Raw genomic sequence first — 17,737 nt, forward strand, 5'->3', positions numbered from 1 at the left:
ATGAGCGAAAGGTGTGTGTTGTGTAACTGCGAGACTGTGTGGAGGCGAAGCTGCGTGTGAGGGATAACGATTGACGGCGAGGGGAAGGGAAATAGCTAACGAGAGAAGGTGTGAGGGAGACGTGTGAAGGAGGGCACGCTGGGGCGGTGTGAGGAGGGCAGGAGGATGGGACACGTTGAGTGGACGAGGCAGGGATAGACGTTACAGGGAGCAGGTGCGAGGCAGGGAGACTGAGCCAAACTGTGTTGGTTAGGAAGATTGGGAATATCCGAAACAGTGGGGGGAAAGAGGATGTGAAAGGAAGCCTCGGAGAGGAAATGTATGAGTTCGCGCTTGCTAAATAACATGAGATGTGTAAAGTCGTCTAATGATCACTCGAGACACGTGTGGTCTTTCCGCTATATTTATTTGATGTACAAATAGATAGTTATCCCGAGGAGCGCCGGCCAGCACTCCTTACTCTGGCTCACGGCGCGCTAACACTGCGCGCGCATCCCGGCGCCAACATGGCTGCCTGCGTCACGTCAACGTGACGCGATAACAACTAGACCGCTACATATCTCCCCCTTTTTACCAAACCAAAGATCAGTCACTTACAGCTCGCAGTCCAGTTCAAAGTCTTGGAACCTGGAAGGCCTTACAACTTGCCTTCCGCTCCTGGTCACCTTCCCAATGTTCCCTCGAGCCACTTGGCTCTGCGTTTCCTCAAGTTCTGTTCCTCCAGTCATCGCTCCTTCACTGTTCATATTTCCTCTCGGCCTGTCCATCTCTGCCACTGGGGTCTCACCCCTTTGCTCACCTCCTTGCTCCTCTCCTACACCTGCTTCTTCCATTTCTTCACTTCCGCTCACCTTATTCTCTTCATCCACGTCTTCCATACCTTCACCTTCCGGATCCCACTGTTCCCATCTCAATATCTTGTTGCACCGGGCCATGCGGTCCTGCGACCACACGTTCCCATCACTGAGCAGGGCCGCTCGATCATACACTTCCTTAACCTGCATCGGCTTGCTGTACTTGCTGTCTCCTTTCCTTTGTAGGGTAGCCAGCTTTACTCTCACCCATTCTCCTCTCACTAACCGAGTGTCCTTCACATTCCTCCTCTTATTGTAGTTATTGGTGTAGATGGCTTGTGCCCTCTCCAGATTTGCTCTTACGACCGCCGGAGACCATTCGCTGGTCACTACCTTCTCCTTCCAGATTCTGTTGTCATGCGTGAAGGGTTCACGCCCTCTCAATATTTGAAACGGGCTGTACCCCGTGCTTGTGGGCGTTATTCTGTAGGCCCATACCATGTTCTCCAACGCTTTCTTCCAGTCTTTGTTACAGGTGATGGCCGCTTGTATGGCCCCCATCACCACTCTGTTAAATCGTTCCACTAGACCGTTACCTGCCGGATGGTATACGGCCGTGTGCTTTACCGAGATGCCATTTCTCCCCATGAATTGTTTCCATTTTTCTGATGTGAACTGTGGCCCATTGTCACTTAACCCCTTCAGCGCTGGGCGAATTCCGCCGCGGTGCTGAAGGGTTCGAGCGCGGGCGGGCTCATGACGGAACGGTTCCGTCATGAGCACAGCTCAACCGTGGCTCATGACGGAACCGTTCCGTCATGAGCATGGAAGGGGTTAAGATGGACTTGGGAATTCCCTCTCGGGTGAATGTCTCCGATAGAAACTCCAGGATGTTCTCCGTGTCCATGGATTCGCTCACTTTTATTTCTGGCCATTTGGAATAACGGTCGATGAGGACACACACATATTTCTGTATGCTCTGGTCATCCAGCACCGGTCCTAGAATGTCTATTGACAACTCTTCCCATGGGTTTGAGGGAGTGTCGAATTTTCCAAGTGCTGGACGTAATGGTCTCAATGTTTTGTCGGCCCCTTGGCATTGGGGACACTCTCTGACATGTCTCTCTGCTCTCATGTCCATACCTGGCCACCAGTAGTTCTGTTTCGATCTGGCTTTGAGTTTCCCTATACCAAGGTGGCCTTCATGTAATAAGTCCAGCAGTTTGTTGATGAGGTTCGTGGGGGGAATTACTCTGTCTCCCCGGTAGATGAATATGCCCTTATCTCCTACTGTCAGTTCCTCTCTCACTTCATAAAAAGGTTTGAGGTTGGTTTTCACCTTTTTCTTATCAGGCCACCCTTGTGTGATGTGCACTTTTGCTTCCATAAGGTCGGCATCTTCTTCGTAAGCTTCGGTCCACTCTTGTATGCTGATGATCTTCTCTTGGTCCTCTATGAGAGCCACCATCTCTCCCCTGTCCGCTGGGTCTTCTTCTCCCGGCTCCATGGCCGCCGCTCGACTCAGGTAGTCCGCCACTCGGTTCTTGTTTCCAGGGATGTACTCCACGTCATATCTGAATTCCAACAGTTTTAAGGACATCTTCGATATCCTGGGTGTGGCGCTGGCGTGTCCGCACGATGTTAAGACCTTCACTAACGGCTTGTGGTCCGTCTTGAGCAGAAATCGGGTACCCCATAGGAACTGCCGGAACCTCGTCATGGCCCACACTACCGCCAACATCTCCTTCTCAATGACGCTGTACTTGCCTTCTGTCTCCGTCAGTGCTCTGGAGGCGAAGCTGATTGTCTCCATGTCCCCACTTCCTCGGTCTTGCATGAGTACAGCGCCTAACCCCTTGTCGCTGGCGTCAGTGATGAGTATTGTGGTGCCTTGTGGGTCGTACCCCTTGAGTGGTATTGCTTCTAGGATCCCCTTTTTGATGACTTCAAATTCCGCGTGGGCTTCCGGTGTCCACTGGAACACCGTGCTTTCTCTGGTCAGTCTCCTCATGTTGTAGGTCTTGGATGCGAATTGTACCACGAACTTGCTATAGTACTCCGCCATCCCCAGGAACGATCTGACCTCCTCCTTGTTCTTGGGGGGCGGTGCTTCAACGATGGCTTTCACGTTCTCCATCTTGGGTGTGATCCCCTGTCGCCCTATTTCATGGCCTAAATAGGTTACCGATTGCAGTCCCAACCGGCATTTCGACCATTCCGCCGTGAGACCTTTGGCTTCCAGTGTTCATAATACCTTTTCTAGTGTCCGGTCATGATCCCTCCTATCTCTGCCCATCACTAGTATATCGTCCTGGAAGTACTGTACGTCCTTGCAGTCTCTGAACAGTTGGTGCATCATCTTCTGGAAGACGGCTGCCGCCGAGGCTAGCCCGAACGGCATGCGACAAAATCTGTAGCACCCAAACGGGGTGATGAACGATGTCAGACTTTTGCTGTCCGGGTGTAGAGCTACCTGGTGGTAAGCTGATGTAAGGTCGATGGTGGAGTACCACTGGACTCCTCTGGTTCTTGCCAGCATCTCCTCTATCTTGGGAAGGGGAAATTTCTCCACCACTATGTTCTTATTGAGTTCTCTCAGGTCCACACAGAGCCTGACCTTCCCGTTGGGTTTCATCACGACCACCAAGGGCGCCAGCCATTCGGCGCAGGTTATGGGTTCTATGATGCCCTTCTTCTCCAGATCTTGGAGTTCTGTCTGGACGGCTTCCCTTACTGCAATGGGCACATTCCTCACTTTATGTGCTACTGGTGTGGCTCCTTCCTTAAGCACTATTTTATGTTGAAATTTCTCCATTTTCCCTACAGTGCCCCCAAACACTTTTGGGTAATTCTTCTTCCATCTATCCATGTCCGGCCATTCCTCCTGGTCTGTGAGCAGAATCTGTTCCTTCCCTCCTGGGTCGAGTTTTATGCCTAGGTCGCCCTGGTCTAACCATCCTAGGACGGAGGGTCCTTTCTCGGCCACATACAGTTTGCACCACGCTGCTCGGCCTCTGAACTCGAACAGTAGACGTCGGAAGCCTAGCATGGGAATGCGATCCCCATTATAGGTTACTGGTCGTATGTCTAGTTTCTCCAGATCAGGGCCCAACTTGGTTTGGAAATGTTCTACCCACACTGCTCTCTGTATAATGGTAAATGGGGATCCGGTGTCTGCCACTACTGAAATGGTTATGCCGCCCATGGACATCTCTAGGACTGGTTTGGTTGATCTCTTGTCGTCTACGCTCAATACCTGGTCATATATACATAAGACAGTGACCACCTCTTCCTCCGTGGCTTCTTCCAGGTCTTCTGCGCTTTGGTCCACATATTTCACCACTCCTTTCTGTTGTTTCTTCCGACACACCTTCTCGTAGTGACCCATGATACCGCAGTGCAGGCATTTGGCTCGGAATGCCGGGCAACGTCTGTCGTGGGCTTCGTGGGACCAACTTCCACACCTGTAGCACGTTTTCTTGTTCTCGCTGTCCGCTTGTTTCCCTTGCCATCTGCTGGTCCCTTTGGCTATGGGTAGTTTGGTTTTCTGGTCCCTGCGGTGATCTCCCTCCTGTATCCTGTTCACCATGGTTGGGGTGACCGTCTCTTTTCTGGTGGCATCGGCGCACCTCTTTGAGAGTTCTGCCCTCTTCACTATGACCATTACTTCTTTGAGTGTGGTGTCCCCACTCGCCCACAGCTTGTCTTGCACATTTGCACTAGTGGTGTGCATGATCACCTGGTCTTTTATGAATTCATCTTCCCACAGTGCGTACCTGCACGGGGCTGCCAGCTTCCTCAGTGCTGCTACATACTCTTCGATGGATTCCCCCACCCTTTGTTTCCTTTGCTGGAAGTTATATCTATCCACTGAAACACAGACGGTGGGGCGGTATCGCTCATCTAGGTCCTCCACTGCGTGCGCATACACATCGTCGTCTGTGTCTTCTCTCTTCGTGGGTACTAGACTCTTGTATATTCTCAGTCCTTCTGGGCCTAGATTTAGTAGCAGGATGCGTTTTTTCCTCTGAGGAGTGAATTTCTCTTCATTCTCGTCCTCCAAGACCCCTATGAAATTGTCTATATATTCCTTCCAGTCCTCCCATTTCATCAGTGGGTCTCCGGGTTTCGTTAGGAATTGCACGGGTGCAATCGCATACCCTGCCGGGGTACTCATCTTCACTTCCTTGGTGCTTGTTCCGTCGGTGGCTTTGCTCGGGGGGCTGCCTGGGGTGTTGTCGTTGTTTCCTGTGTGCTTGATCCTCTGGGGGCTCTTGTCACTGGACCCCACTTCCTCCTCTTTGGTAGCCAGCGCAGCGCTCTCTGTGCCTGGTTACGTGCGAAGGTGGCGCGTGTGCTCTTGGCGGTTGTGGACAGCGTCGTCCCTGTGGCCTATATGTAGCTCGTGTACTGTACTGTGGCACTGCCACGCTCCTCGGTTGCTCTGTGCCTCGGGTCGTCCTACGTGGTTGGCTAGGACGTTTCCCGTGACTCCCCCGCTCCAGGCAGGTCTGTCCGGCGTTCTGTTTGGGGCCTGGTGACCTGCTTGCGTGTCTTCCTTCGACTCGTGGGGGCCACGTGGGGTGTTGCCCTCTACTGTGCTCCCCCGTCGGTCTGGTCTTCGTCCCGACCTCGTCGCCACTGTAAAGTCGTCTAATGATCACTCGAGACACGTGTGGTCTTTCCGCTATATTTATTTGATGTACAAATAGATAGTTATCCCGAGGAGCGCCGGCCAGCACTCCTTACTCTGGCTCACGGCGCGCTAACACTGCGCGCGCATCCCGGCGCCAACATGGCTGCCTGCGTCACGTCAACGTGACGCGATAACAACTAGACCGCTACAAGATGGGACACGCAAGGGAGAGGGTGACTGTGGAGGAAGACCACGAACGGTATTGTGTGTCGCGCAAAATCAGTGGCACAGCCAGTGTGTCGTGCCGTAGTGCAAGAAAGGCAAGGGGTCCTCTGGACACTGACTGGACTGTTAAATACATACTAATGAGGGTTCAATGGCCCACGCGGGCCTCTAGGCCCAGGTGTACCTGCACCTGCTGCACCCATGAGAGCCGCGCCCTGATCAAAATGGTGCTTCCCCGTTGCAAAATGTGACAAGTGGCCCCTGAGTCTCCCTTATCTCACATACTTATTGACCTTGGGTTAAATTAGGGGCCTAGGAAGGGCTGGTGCCAGGAAGGCAACTAGACCGGAACTTCCAGGTGGCTAAGAGGTCACCCAAAGGAGGCAGGGACGGACTTCAAACATTGGGGTGGAGCTATCCTTAGAAGCAATATAAGGAAATAGTATGATAAATTGTACATTTAAAACTTATTGGTCAAATCCAATACAATTATAACAATTGTGTTTTAGTGGATTTGACAATTTATAAAGGTCTCTGGCAGCGATGTATTAAAAGCAACTTCTATAGATTTCAATTCAGATCACTTTAGACCCAGTTTTTGCAAAGTTACTTGAAGACCAGACTTTTTGACAAATCTCTGAAAATTCCTACCACAAAATGGTAATAACATCATGGAACATTTTAGACTTCATTCTGTAGAAAGATCCTTCTGTCTGTTGACCAAATGTATGTTTTCAGTTTACTCATCGGCGGTTACAACACACGCTTGTTTGAGGCCACATGCATATACCTGCCTCAGAATGGTGACCTTTGAGTCCTAATGCACGTTACATTCCTCCTGATATTGAATAAGTTATTTGCAATCAGTTTGGTAATATTACCTCCTGTTCATTATTCCACTATCAAGGGATCAATGCTTTTTTTTTCTTTTTAAATAATCCTGTTTGAAAGCTCCTCACTCTGAGCAGTTTTCATATGTGATGACTGAGCTATATCCATGCTAGAAGCCACCAGGCCTAAAAAGCTGGCAGAAAAAGGAGCTGCCTTGAATAACTTTGCAGCGAGTGGCGTTCAAGCTTCAAACCACATACAGTGTATGACTGATGAGCAATGCCCTGCAAAAAGAAACAGTGCCTCTCTATAGCATATGTTATAATAACAAACCTGTTATAATAACAAACCTGTTTCTTTCAATGCTTTTCGGAAGCCTCCAGTGCATAAAGTGTCGAATTCACTAAATTTCAACGCTGTTTTTAAATCCTGCTAGGGCAATTGACTTTATAAAATGAGCAGTTGTTATACATGTCTCCACCATTCCTTTAAGAACGCTCATCTTCTACGTTCTTTATGTTGGCTGGTCCTCAATGTCAGCACTAATTATAACCGCCAGCTTGGTTTGGGTAGAGAAAAGGGCAGCCTTAAATGGGGCACAACCGAGACGCCAGGCAGACAACTTTGTTACAGTTTTTCAGTTACACTGGACAAGTAATGCACAAAGCGGTGTTTTCATTGGCAATGCTTTTGGAATGGTGGTCTATTATGCGCACTATCAAAGGTATGCTGCTTTTGACAGATCCAGACTTAGTTTGATGGCAGAATAAAGTTTCAGAAGCATATTATTGCCAAATGTCACTGGTTTTAAGAGGTAGGACACAGCAGTGCCTTGCATACTCGAGGGCGGTGCAGGTTCACCGCCTTTGCATAGACACCATGTCTGAGAAAAAACACACAAACTATACGTTAAACACAATTCTACATCTGCCTTCCAATGCACTTTAAGAAAATAATCATGGAAGAGTTTGCTTAGGTGGCAGAAGTATGTCTCTGCTTAGACATCAGTGATATATTCAGGCTTCACATAGCTTGGCCGTCTTACTCTACCCGTAGGTCACGAGTAAGACACCTGCTCTATCACCAAAGGACAAGAGCCACAACCCAGAATGATGTCTTCTAAAATAGTCACCAAACCAGCTTTTAGTACCTGAGGGAGCCCACTAAATATATTGGAAACCTATACACAAAAGATATGAGTTGAGTTGTTACTTACAAAGTGCAATGGACACTCTAAAGCATCTTGGCCCTGAACTAACAGCATCAGAACAGGAACATCTTAAGAATTTCGTGTGCCCTGGGCCAGAAGTTTTGGGACCCCTGCTTAGAACAGTTTTGAATTTGTGATTCAATTTCAGCTTATCCATGCTCTCTTTGGCCTGGTCACTGGCCGTGGACAGGCGCAATCGTCCAAATTCTAAATGTGTTTGCATCTAATATTCAAGATTAGTGTTGTGTGTTCAGTATTATAACTAGGGCTCCCAGTTTTATGGTATTTATATTTTCGTTATTTCCGTCTGCATTTATCCATATTTATTTTTTGCAAATTTTACCTCTATCCATATTTATTTTTAAGTTTTGTGAAAAATAAAGCCGAAATGTGTATATTTCTGCATTTGTTTAACCAGTTAATGTGCACTCACGCCTGATCGGTTTTAATGATATATACACACTCGGGTGGAAAATATGAACTTGTAAGAAAATATATACATTTTAGTATCAAGGTTGTGCAAATCTACTGCTGTTTAAGTCTCTTTAATAAATACCATATATTTTTGTAATCCCCTTGCCTGTCAAACCGCACAGCTATTGGCCAAGCAGTCATGATTGACAGCATTTAGAATCACTGAAAAACAACCCAATTTCCGTTTTTATCCACATTTAAAAATAAATACAGACCGGAAAATAAATGGTTTTCTGCCTGTATTTATCTGTAAAAATCAGTAAAAACGGAAAACAGGGAGCCTTAATTATAACCCAGCAGCAGCTCATTAATATTGTTGCGAATAATCTCTGTGACACCCTCCCGTTTCACATATGTGAGTTCCTATGTGATCTAAAATAAACTATTTTTATGGAATTTGCATGAACCATAAACACAACATTTCTCTGCAAAATGTCTGTAATAGACTCTCACACATCGCCCACGTTAAAAATAAATTAAAGGAAAATGGTATTTAAAATAAGTTTAAGAATTATTCTAGTTCATCAGGGCAAGACTCTGCAGAACAGATCTGGGTCTATCAGGGGCCCCCCTGATGGGCCGGGCCTTGGGCCAGATCCCACTTTGCCCATGCCTTAAAATGTCTCTGCATCAGAAAAGATATCAAGATAATCAATAAAATAGATGGTTTTTAAGAGCCATTCTAAGCATAGAAAGGTCCTGTATGTTGGCTAAGACAAGTGCATTTCATTTAGAGGAAGGCAGAGAAGGATCATGCCCTTCATCCAAGCAACCACCCCTGCCTACACAACTCCTCCACCAAGCCTTTCTAGATTGGAGACTGATAGCAGGAGTAAAGAGCCAGAATGAAGGCCATGAGCTCATCCAGCTAGCATCTCGTAACTAGTCTCTTCATAATGTTTAGAAAGCTGATGAGCCAGAACTTCTCACTAATAGTAGAGATTGCTGGCATACGAACGATGAGCCTATAGTTAGCTTCTGCCCCTTGGTTCAAGTCTGACTTCTACACAAGAATAATGACCTCTTTCTTCCATCCACTTGTAACAAATGCCAGATACCAACTGGTGCTAAGGATGAATGTAAAGACAAGTGTCACAACTAGGGGTATGCAAAAATGGCATAATTTTTTGCATGTACTTACACAAAATCTCTGCAAAATTACGTGAAATTCAGTGTAATTATACAAAATGTAAATCTACCATATATTTTAGCACAAAATCTGTCCTCGTGTCAATTTATGACATGAGGATGCATGTAAACAAAGCACCGCGAACAATAGCTGCTCGTGTACATTTTTACTGTGAATGGTGCGTTTTATGGTAAGTTTTTACCACAAATGGCGCATAATTACTTGGCCTAATAGCGTAATTTTAGGAATTTTGTCTAAAAAGCATAACGCAATATTTCAGAAACTACCCAATTTACACAGCGTAATTTTAAATTTATGCCTAGGCCTAACAACTGTAAATAAAGAATTTATAGTCCTGACTTGATATACATCATCAAGACGTTTAGAGGCTATGAAGTTACAGCAGATAGAATGGGCAAACTAGATGGGCTTGGTGACCCGAAACTGAGACAAATATATTGTAATCTATGTACCTGTATGGATTCCATCATGATAGAAGTACAAATACAGATCTGGTACCAAGGCCATGGTTCCCAGTTATGTTATGTGTTAAATCCCATGGAATGGGGAATTACTGTGCGGATCTGGATTTGCCAGGCAGTATATTTCATGGTATCACCTTTTCCTTTGGGTTTAACACGCACATTTACCACCCGCTCTGAGCAGGTGATAAGTGTTCAGGGGGCTTTGGTAAAAGATGGTAGGGGCTGATGTGTGCGGGAGTGGTGAGGTGGTGAAGAAAGGAGTGAAGAAAGTTGGTTGGCAGGGGGAAGCATGTAATGCTTCCTATGTGCCTTGTTGAAGTTTGAGCCAGGAGTCATGGAAGGGGTCTGGGCTACAAGGCGGCTCTGTCCCACAGTGAATTTACCTGCTGTATTTTCCAGTGGTAACATCTGATTGGTTTTTGCTGCACCCAGTAAATCAAGTGGGCTGATTAGGCATAGAGAGTGCAACATCGATGCATGAGAAGCCATGAAAAAACAAACAAAGCTTCACTATCTCTAATGGCATCTGGATGCCCTGCGTGGTTTAAGTGTGCGGAATCTATTGGGAAAGACATTTCCATTCTTGTTAAATTTTATAATAACAGTTTCCATTCTTTTTGGTAGAAAACAAACATTTCAGAGTGAATAAAGTGGAACTTTGGGTGTTTTTGACCAAAGGGGGAGGAGGGGGGTCTTCTGTTCTGTGAAGCCAAGGTAGAGGAAGACAGACACAAAAGAAACAAGCCTTCTCGCCATGGTGCCTGCTACCCGAACAAAATTTAAATGTGTGTAATTCGATAAGCAAATTCAAAGTCTGCTTAGGAGCCAGTATAAGGCTTTTATTCATGGGGTCATTTGAGACTTCATAGTGACTAAGATTTATTCTTTCAGATAGACCCTGTAAGGGTTTTTTATCAGCTGAGGTTATGGAATGTGTTCTTCTAATGGAAACGTATAACAAGCATTTACAATGCAATGGTCTCGGCATTGTTAATGTTAGAGCTATTGGCATTGCTCATGACATTATTTTTGTTTATGTTTTTGTTTTTAAAACATTTAAAGAAACGGCATTGTTATTTACAATGTCAATAGCTTAATCACTCTCAAATGCGAGACCTATTGCATTTGCACCCACACACAGAGCCACACACACAAAGCCACCCACACACACACAGCCACCCACACAGAGCCACTCACATAGAGCAACCCACACCCAAATAGAGCCACCCACAGAGCCACCTACACACACACACACACACACACACACACAGTTACCCACACACAGACAGAGCCACCACGCATAGAGCCACCTACAAAAAAAGCCACCCACACACAGCCACACACACAGAGCCACACACACACACAGCCACACACACACACACAGCCACACACACACACACACAGAGCCTCCCACACACACATAGAGCCTCCCACACACACATAGAGCCACCCACACACACACAGAGCCACCCACACACACAGAGCCACACACACAGAGCCACACAGTAACCTCAAAATTTGACACATATTTACTTTTTGCTGGATCAACTGACAAACCCCTCAACAGGCTCTATCAAGATTAAGAGAAACCTTCCACCATCAAGGAGCCATGTTTCCAGTGAGCAGCAGTCAGGTTACATTTGTGACAAGGCTTGTACTTCAGGTGGCATTTGTACAATGCCTGTAATTTGAGAGGTGAAAGAAGAAGAGCGTTATATACACCCCCTAGAAAATTATGAATTATCAACACCTTCTCCGTTAATAAAAAAAAGTAACTTGCTCAATATCACACATGGTGCCAGCGCAAATAAGTTCATGACTCATAGGTGAGAAACCCCCCTACGTGCGTGTCAGACACGGTACACGTCAAATAAAGCTATATGCCCGAAGTTCACTGATTGTGGTGTTGCGCAGATAGCTTGGGAAAATAAAATGAAAGTGACTGAGCTGCTCCCAAGCGGCTGACACCTTCTGCGATTGTGCAATGTGCCGGTACTCCTTACCTGACAGTACCGGCCCATTTAAAGCACTGGATATTCCTCAGCCCTTTACAGATCTCGTTACCTAGCGCTTGTTTCTACCTTGTGGTAACTAGCAGGTACAATGGCCTGATCTCAAGGACCTGCCTGGTTGTAACAGCCGTCGCTTAACAAGTGTCCTCAAATACAAGTATAGAACTCTGCAGGGAGGAGTGAACTTGTAATTGTTAAGGATTGCTTGAAAATGTTGATCTATTGCTATAAAATTGCTAAGCTAGCAGAACGCAAGGGATGGGTTTCCCTGTGAAGGTGTGATTTCATAATATTCGGCTCTCGGTTTGTTCTTGCTAACTGCAGGCAAATTGTAATGAGGAGCTTGGTGTATATTAAGCCTCGTGCTGAAGCCTGTGGGACTCGGCTCTCTGAAATCCCCCTGAGGAAGCAGAAAATTCACCTGATCCTACCGGAGAAGCACCTGCGTGGGGTTAACCCCTTCTGGGCCATCGGCAGGTGCAGAGCGGGTGGCCCTCCTGCTCCGTGGCTCTTGAAATGGCGTTTAGTGCCGATATAGGAGCCCCTCGGAACAACTTTATTTTTGCTGAGCAAAGACACGAGACCGCGCCACCGCATAGACAGTTTAATTAGCGCCAAGCCTGCTTGCCATGTATTTTTGCTCTGCTAGCGGGCAGCAGTGTCTGTTTGCAGAGCAGGTAGGCCCCTGAACACAAAGAAACGCTTGGGGTTAATAATGCATGTGTCGCCGAAGAATGCTCCTGAGTGAGCTCTACATGAATATGGTTTGCAGCATGCCCAGTAAAACCTTTAGCCGACACCGGAGTTGCTTGAAACACTCCTTGGTGGAAGACCTGTTGGGCCAGTTAAGTGCCGTATTGACGTTATACTTCTCATTAGTTGGGCGAAGGCAAGAGAACCCTCCAATGACGTAAATGGTCCAGTGGCCTGAGACTTTTTTTTTTATAAGATTTACAACTTTTTGATGGCGTTAATGAGACTTTTTGAAACAATTAACTCTACGACAGAATTCGGTCTTCTGCTGCGTCATGCTTTATTCTGCAGCGCGCGTAAAGATTAGCTGTACCCTGGATTGGTGTTTACAAACTGCGTTGTACTATTGAACATAATCTCTGTGACTTCCCAGAGCAGTTATGGGTTTCTTAAATTTGTTTTTGAAACGATTCTGCGTAGTATATCAAACCCTCTTTTGGACCTCATTCCAAGCATGGGCTCCCTGTGTGATTTGTCAGTGTTTTAAAAAAAAAAAAAAAATCCTAGATTATCTGGGTGAATCTTTTGTAATTCTTTAAACCCAGATCCGATTGTTCTTTGCTCCTTGCATTCTTTTTGAAGCAAGGCACTGGAAGTACTGCCTTTAGGCAAATTACCATAATGTCTCTAGAGTTCTTAGAATTGCAGCGACCTTAGTCTGCCTAGACCGCAGTTGATGTATTCTCATTGCTTATCTATAGCGCTTCTTACACCTGACTAGACGCAGAAGCACTGTAGCAAACGGATATTATTGAATTACATTGCACTCTCTGATCTGTTGAAGTATGCTGTGTTCCATCGATATGATACGCCCTACGGTATTATTTTTCGTGGGAGATTGAGCGTACTAGCAATGATAGCCGCTCTTTACCTTCCACATCAAACACTTCACGTATTGTGTAGTGTTAAGAGGTTACTTGGGACTTACCGTGGAGTGGCACTGAATGTTGGGAAGGATTTCTCCTCACTCTTCTGGAGCTGCCACCCTACTCAATTGCCGTGCCCTGACTTTTGCAGAATTGTGTCGCAACGGGACGCTCTGCCCAGTGTAAGTGCTCTTTGCAGTCCCCGGGCACCCAGAGGAGGGAGGTAGGTAGCTGGTGAGAGGCAGGGTGTGGGTGCCTTTAAGTATCTGTCTGAGGCTGGCATCCTTCCCAGCTCCGTCCCTCCCTCTCCGACTCCTGCTGCTCCCTAGAGGCACTTCATGAAACCCTACCTAGTGCGTTGTGCTGTAACTTGTTCATACAGCCTGGCGTATGCCTTGCTGTCCCCATCTGCAAGCAGCATCATCTTCTGGCTGCTGGGCCGACTGGACCAGGCCGCTGGCAGCGTTTGCCGAGGGGGTGGTGTTAGGCTGTTTTTCCGGCACTTTTCTGCCTTGTACAAGAAGATAAAAGGTTACGTTCAGGAAAGAAGAAAAAGCTGCGGCGGAATCCTGAACTGCCGGATAGAGCCGCCCTCTGCCGAAGGAGCGTGGCGGCTTTGCTACTTTCCCTGTATTGAGCTCTTCAGGCGCACTGTGGTGCCAGACTTATGCCTCCCGAGAGCTGCACTGGAAAAAGAAAGCAAAAGAAAACTTGACGCTTTTGGACGATGATCCTGGAATCGCAATGGAAACATAGGAGCAGGCAGGATATTTCTGTCGGCCTTACCCTCCACGGTCGCGCCCGCCTCTGTCTCGATCTGCGAAGCTTCCCCTCATCTTGTTGGTGCCGGAATACAGGGTGTAGTCGAGTGACGCGGAGATGTTATTTGTGGCACAAAGTGAATCTTCTCTACAGAGCCCCTTACACCCCTACGTCCTCCGTTCCGACCGTGCACAAAATGGCCGACCCTACCTATATTAAAAAAAAAAAAAAAACACGCCCACCAGGGTAAAGGGGCGGGCCTTAAAAAAAGAGAAAGAAGCAAAAAAACACGCCCCCGAATCCGAAAAAGACGAGGCTTGTTTCGACAGACAAAACTCTTCTCCAGTGGCTGACCAACATTTAAGAGGCCAGCCAATGGAGAAGAGGGGCGTGTTCAAGCCCAACTACTAGAAAACATTAAATCTCGCGAGCGAGACTGCGCAAGTGCAGCCATCGCTAGCCGAGACCTAAAAAGGGTTGCGCTCTAGGGGTACTTAAAATGTGCAAAGTTTGCTTCTGGCTAGTTATCCCAAAAATTTCAGAAAAATGACAAGAAATTAGCTGTAATTACACAAAATGAAAATCCATTATTCGAAACTATATTTTAATGCCAAATGCATCCTAGTGTCCATTTTGATACAAGGGTGCATTTCGAGCTAAAAAAAAAAAGTGAAACAAAAGCACTGTAAACAACCAATCAAGTTCTCTTATTCCCATGCATTTGTGATAAAGTTCTACTGCCAATGGCAAATTCATGGTACATTTTTACAGTTAATGGAGCGTAATTAAGTGAAATGGCATAATGGCATAATTTGGGGAATTTTGTGTTACAAGTGTACCTTGAAATTCCCGAAATTGCACCAGTGTAATTTAAATTTAATCAGGCAGTGGCGTAGCATGGGCGGGGCCACAGGAGAGGTTCCTTAAGGATGCGAAGTTTTAAAAGAAAAAAATGTCTACTAGTAGCTTTCTCCGATCATTGAGGAAGTGCTAACAGTCCACGGGTTGGGAGGCACAATACTTGCCTTGCCATGGGTGCTGGTAGCCCACACTACGCCGCTGCAACCAGGCCTAGTTTCTGCTGGTACAGTATCATTGCATATTACTGAAAATAAATATATACTTTAACACACTTGTTTTATCTTAAATACTGAGTCTCTGATTCTGAGGTTGTAGGAATCCAGGTGCTTTTTTTGTACCAGATAAATAATGATACCCTGGGGTATGTTAATTTATTGGTTGTGAAAAATAGCACACATTATGAGTTTCTGTGCAACACCATGCCGATTTTGGTGCTTACTGCACTGAAATCAGCATGGTACAGTAAATACTGTATTATTTCCCCCTGTTAAATTTAAGCAGGTTTGACCTCCTGCAATTCAGTGAAGGGTCAGATATTTAGTACAGTAATTAATTACCTGATGGGGTAGAAAACCACCAAGCTTGTATTTCTGACCCATGAACAAGGGTCTGGAAAAACACTTGCCGATTCGTAATCAGGGCCTTATCTCTCTGAATATTTTGCGGAAGTCCATTTTCGACTGGGAAATACAATTTTTAAATAATGACCTGCACATTGATTGTGCTTTCATTTGTAAGTATGGACCTTGTAGCACTATAAATAAACAGAACCATTCTGCGTGCACCAATCAGTATTACTTTTGTTGACTGACTGGTTGCACACACAGACATCTGCAGGGATTGCAATAACCAATTGAGCTCTCATAACATAAAAGAATGCATTTCCGCCGATTATTTTACTAGTCAGGTCTCTGCCCACATTGCACTCAGGCTCAGTTCCCATGCTCTTTTATGGACTTCAGCCTTTTGATGATCTGCAAAATACTTTGAACAAGGCAGTCGCTGAGGTGCCATCTCCAGCGCAGTCCAGCACACATCAGCTAAACAATTGTGTATACCCTGAAAGATGCAGCAGCCCGAGCTGAGATGTTACGAGCGGCGGGCAACGCTGAAGCCCGGTTAGCCCAATTGGCGTTGCCCACCAGGCTGAAGGTCTCCTGTTCGGCAGAGGTCTGCATCACTCTCCTTCGTGGGGGAAGCGGGCTGGAAAAGGGAATGTGTGATGGAGAACCAGCAGTGAGAGAGGTGAGCATATGAAGAATGATCACAGTCTGTGTGAGAGGAAAATGGTGAGCGGGAGAGAGATTGAGTGAGAATGGGGATGGTGAATGATGGTTTTCATTAGAGAGACTGTGAATGTGTGAGGGAGGGGAACAAAGAATGTTTAATGAAGAGATGCAGCCAAGAATGTGTTACAAGACTGTGGGGGAGAATGACTGAGAGAATGGATTAAATGAAGACTACTAAAGAATGAGAAGTATTTCACAGTGGTAGACCACAAAAGGAGGTGTATGAGGGAGATGAGAGAGATGAGAGTATGCAAGAGCATCTGTGAGCGAGGGTTGGAAGCACAGAGATATTTTATGAACAAGGGTTATAATGAGAACACTTGAAGGAGGAAGACCTTGTGAGTTTGTGAGAGAGACCACAAGAAAATCCAAAAGGGGAAGCCATGAGAATGTGTGGCTGGTCAAATATAAGGCAGGGTGGACTGTAGACCACTCAAGGAGCATTAGGGAGAGCGAGGCAGTTTTTATGGTCTGGCTTGACCGCGCAGATGTAGCCAGACAATTATGTGTCTCACCAGGAGAGGAGCTTTAGCTCCAGCCAAGTGTTTTGATTGGGCAGACGTTGTATGCTTCCACAAACAAAGTGCTTGCCCTCAACACAGCTGTAATCATTTTGTTTATTTATCCAGCTGCCTGAGTTTGAACTTTCAGGGGCACACACATGCCATTGCAATGGTATTAAAGTGTCTTAGATAACTATATATTGTATGGCTTTTTCCACTGGCAGGACTGCCAATTGGAGGAAGGCAGGCATTAAAATACACAGCTTTAGGACAGACTTGACAGTGGATTCTTAAACCAGACAATTGGCATTACCAATGCTTGTTTTTGATTGAGCCTATTGGCTTTGCCACCGCTAGTACCACAATTCTGAATGCGGAAACCAGGAGCGAGGGAGTGGTGTTACATTATCCAAGTTTTGTCCTGTTTAACTCGCTTACGGTCGGGAGGTAGCTTTGTAGGAGACAAGTGGAGAGTTTTAGGGCGGGAGACTGCTGTGGGGTTTCTGTGTGGATGTAATTTGTTTAGGGTATACAAACCATAGGGAGATGATAATCAAGTCAAGGATTAAGGAAAAAATTGTTCTTGCTTTAGAAGGGGCAGTGAGTGAAGAAGAACACTGGGGGGTAGAGTGAACATGCTTTAGGGAAGGGATCTATGAGAAAGATGGAGGTAGTATTTGAGTTATATGAGAGGGTATGGTTTTCTGTGTATGCGAGAGAGGGAATGAGAGACAGCCTGTACAGGAAGGGTGTGAAAATATCGGGGGGAGGGAGGGAGTGGAGTGGGAGTATATGCAAGAAGGAAGGGGCTGAGCCATGGAAATATGTTGGTGAGTGAGAGGCACAATAAATGTGTGCGAAAAAATCTGCGGCATTGGTGATTAGGATGTGAGAGATCAAAATCTGT

The 17,737-nt window shown here is 46.3% G+C and overlaps 1 protein-coding gene across 6 annotated transcripts in view; it reads left to right on the forward strand.

Annotated features, from left to right (window-relative positions):
* LOC146775882 (death-associated protein kinase 2-like) overlaps positions 1-17,737 on the forward strand; it is a 668,281-nt gene that overhangs the window by 295,373 nt on the left and 355,171 nt on the right. The gene's annotated exons all lie outside the window — the stretch shown is intronic.

Source organism: Triturus cristatus, chromosome 12 (genome assembly GCF_964204655.1).
Source record: "Triturus cristatus chromosome 12, aTriCri1.1, whole genome shotgun sequence".
NCBI lineage: Eukaryota > Metazoa > Chordata > Amphibia > Caudata > Salamandridae > Triturus > Triturus cristatus.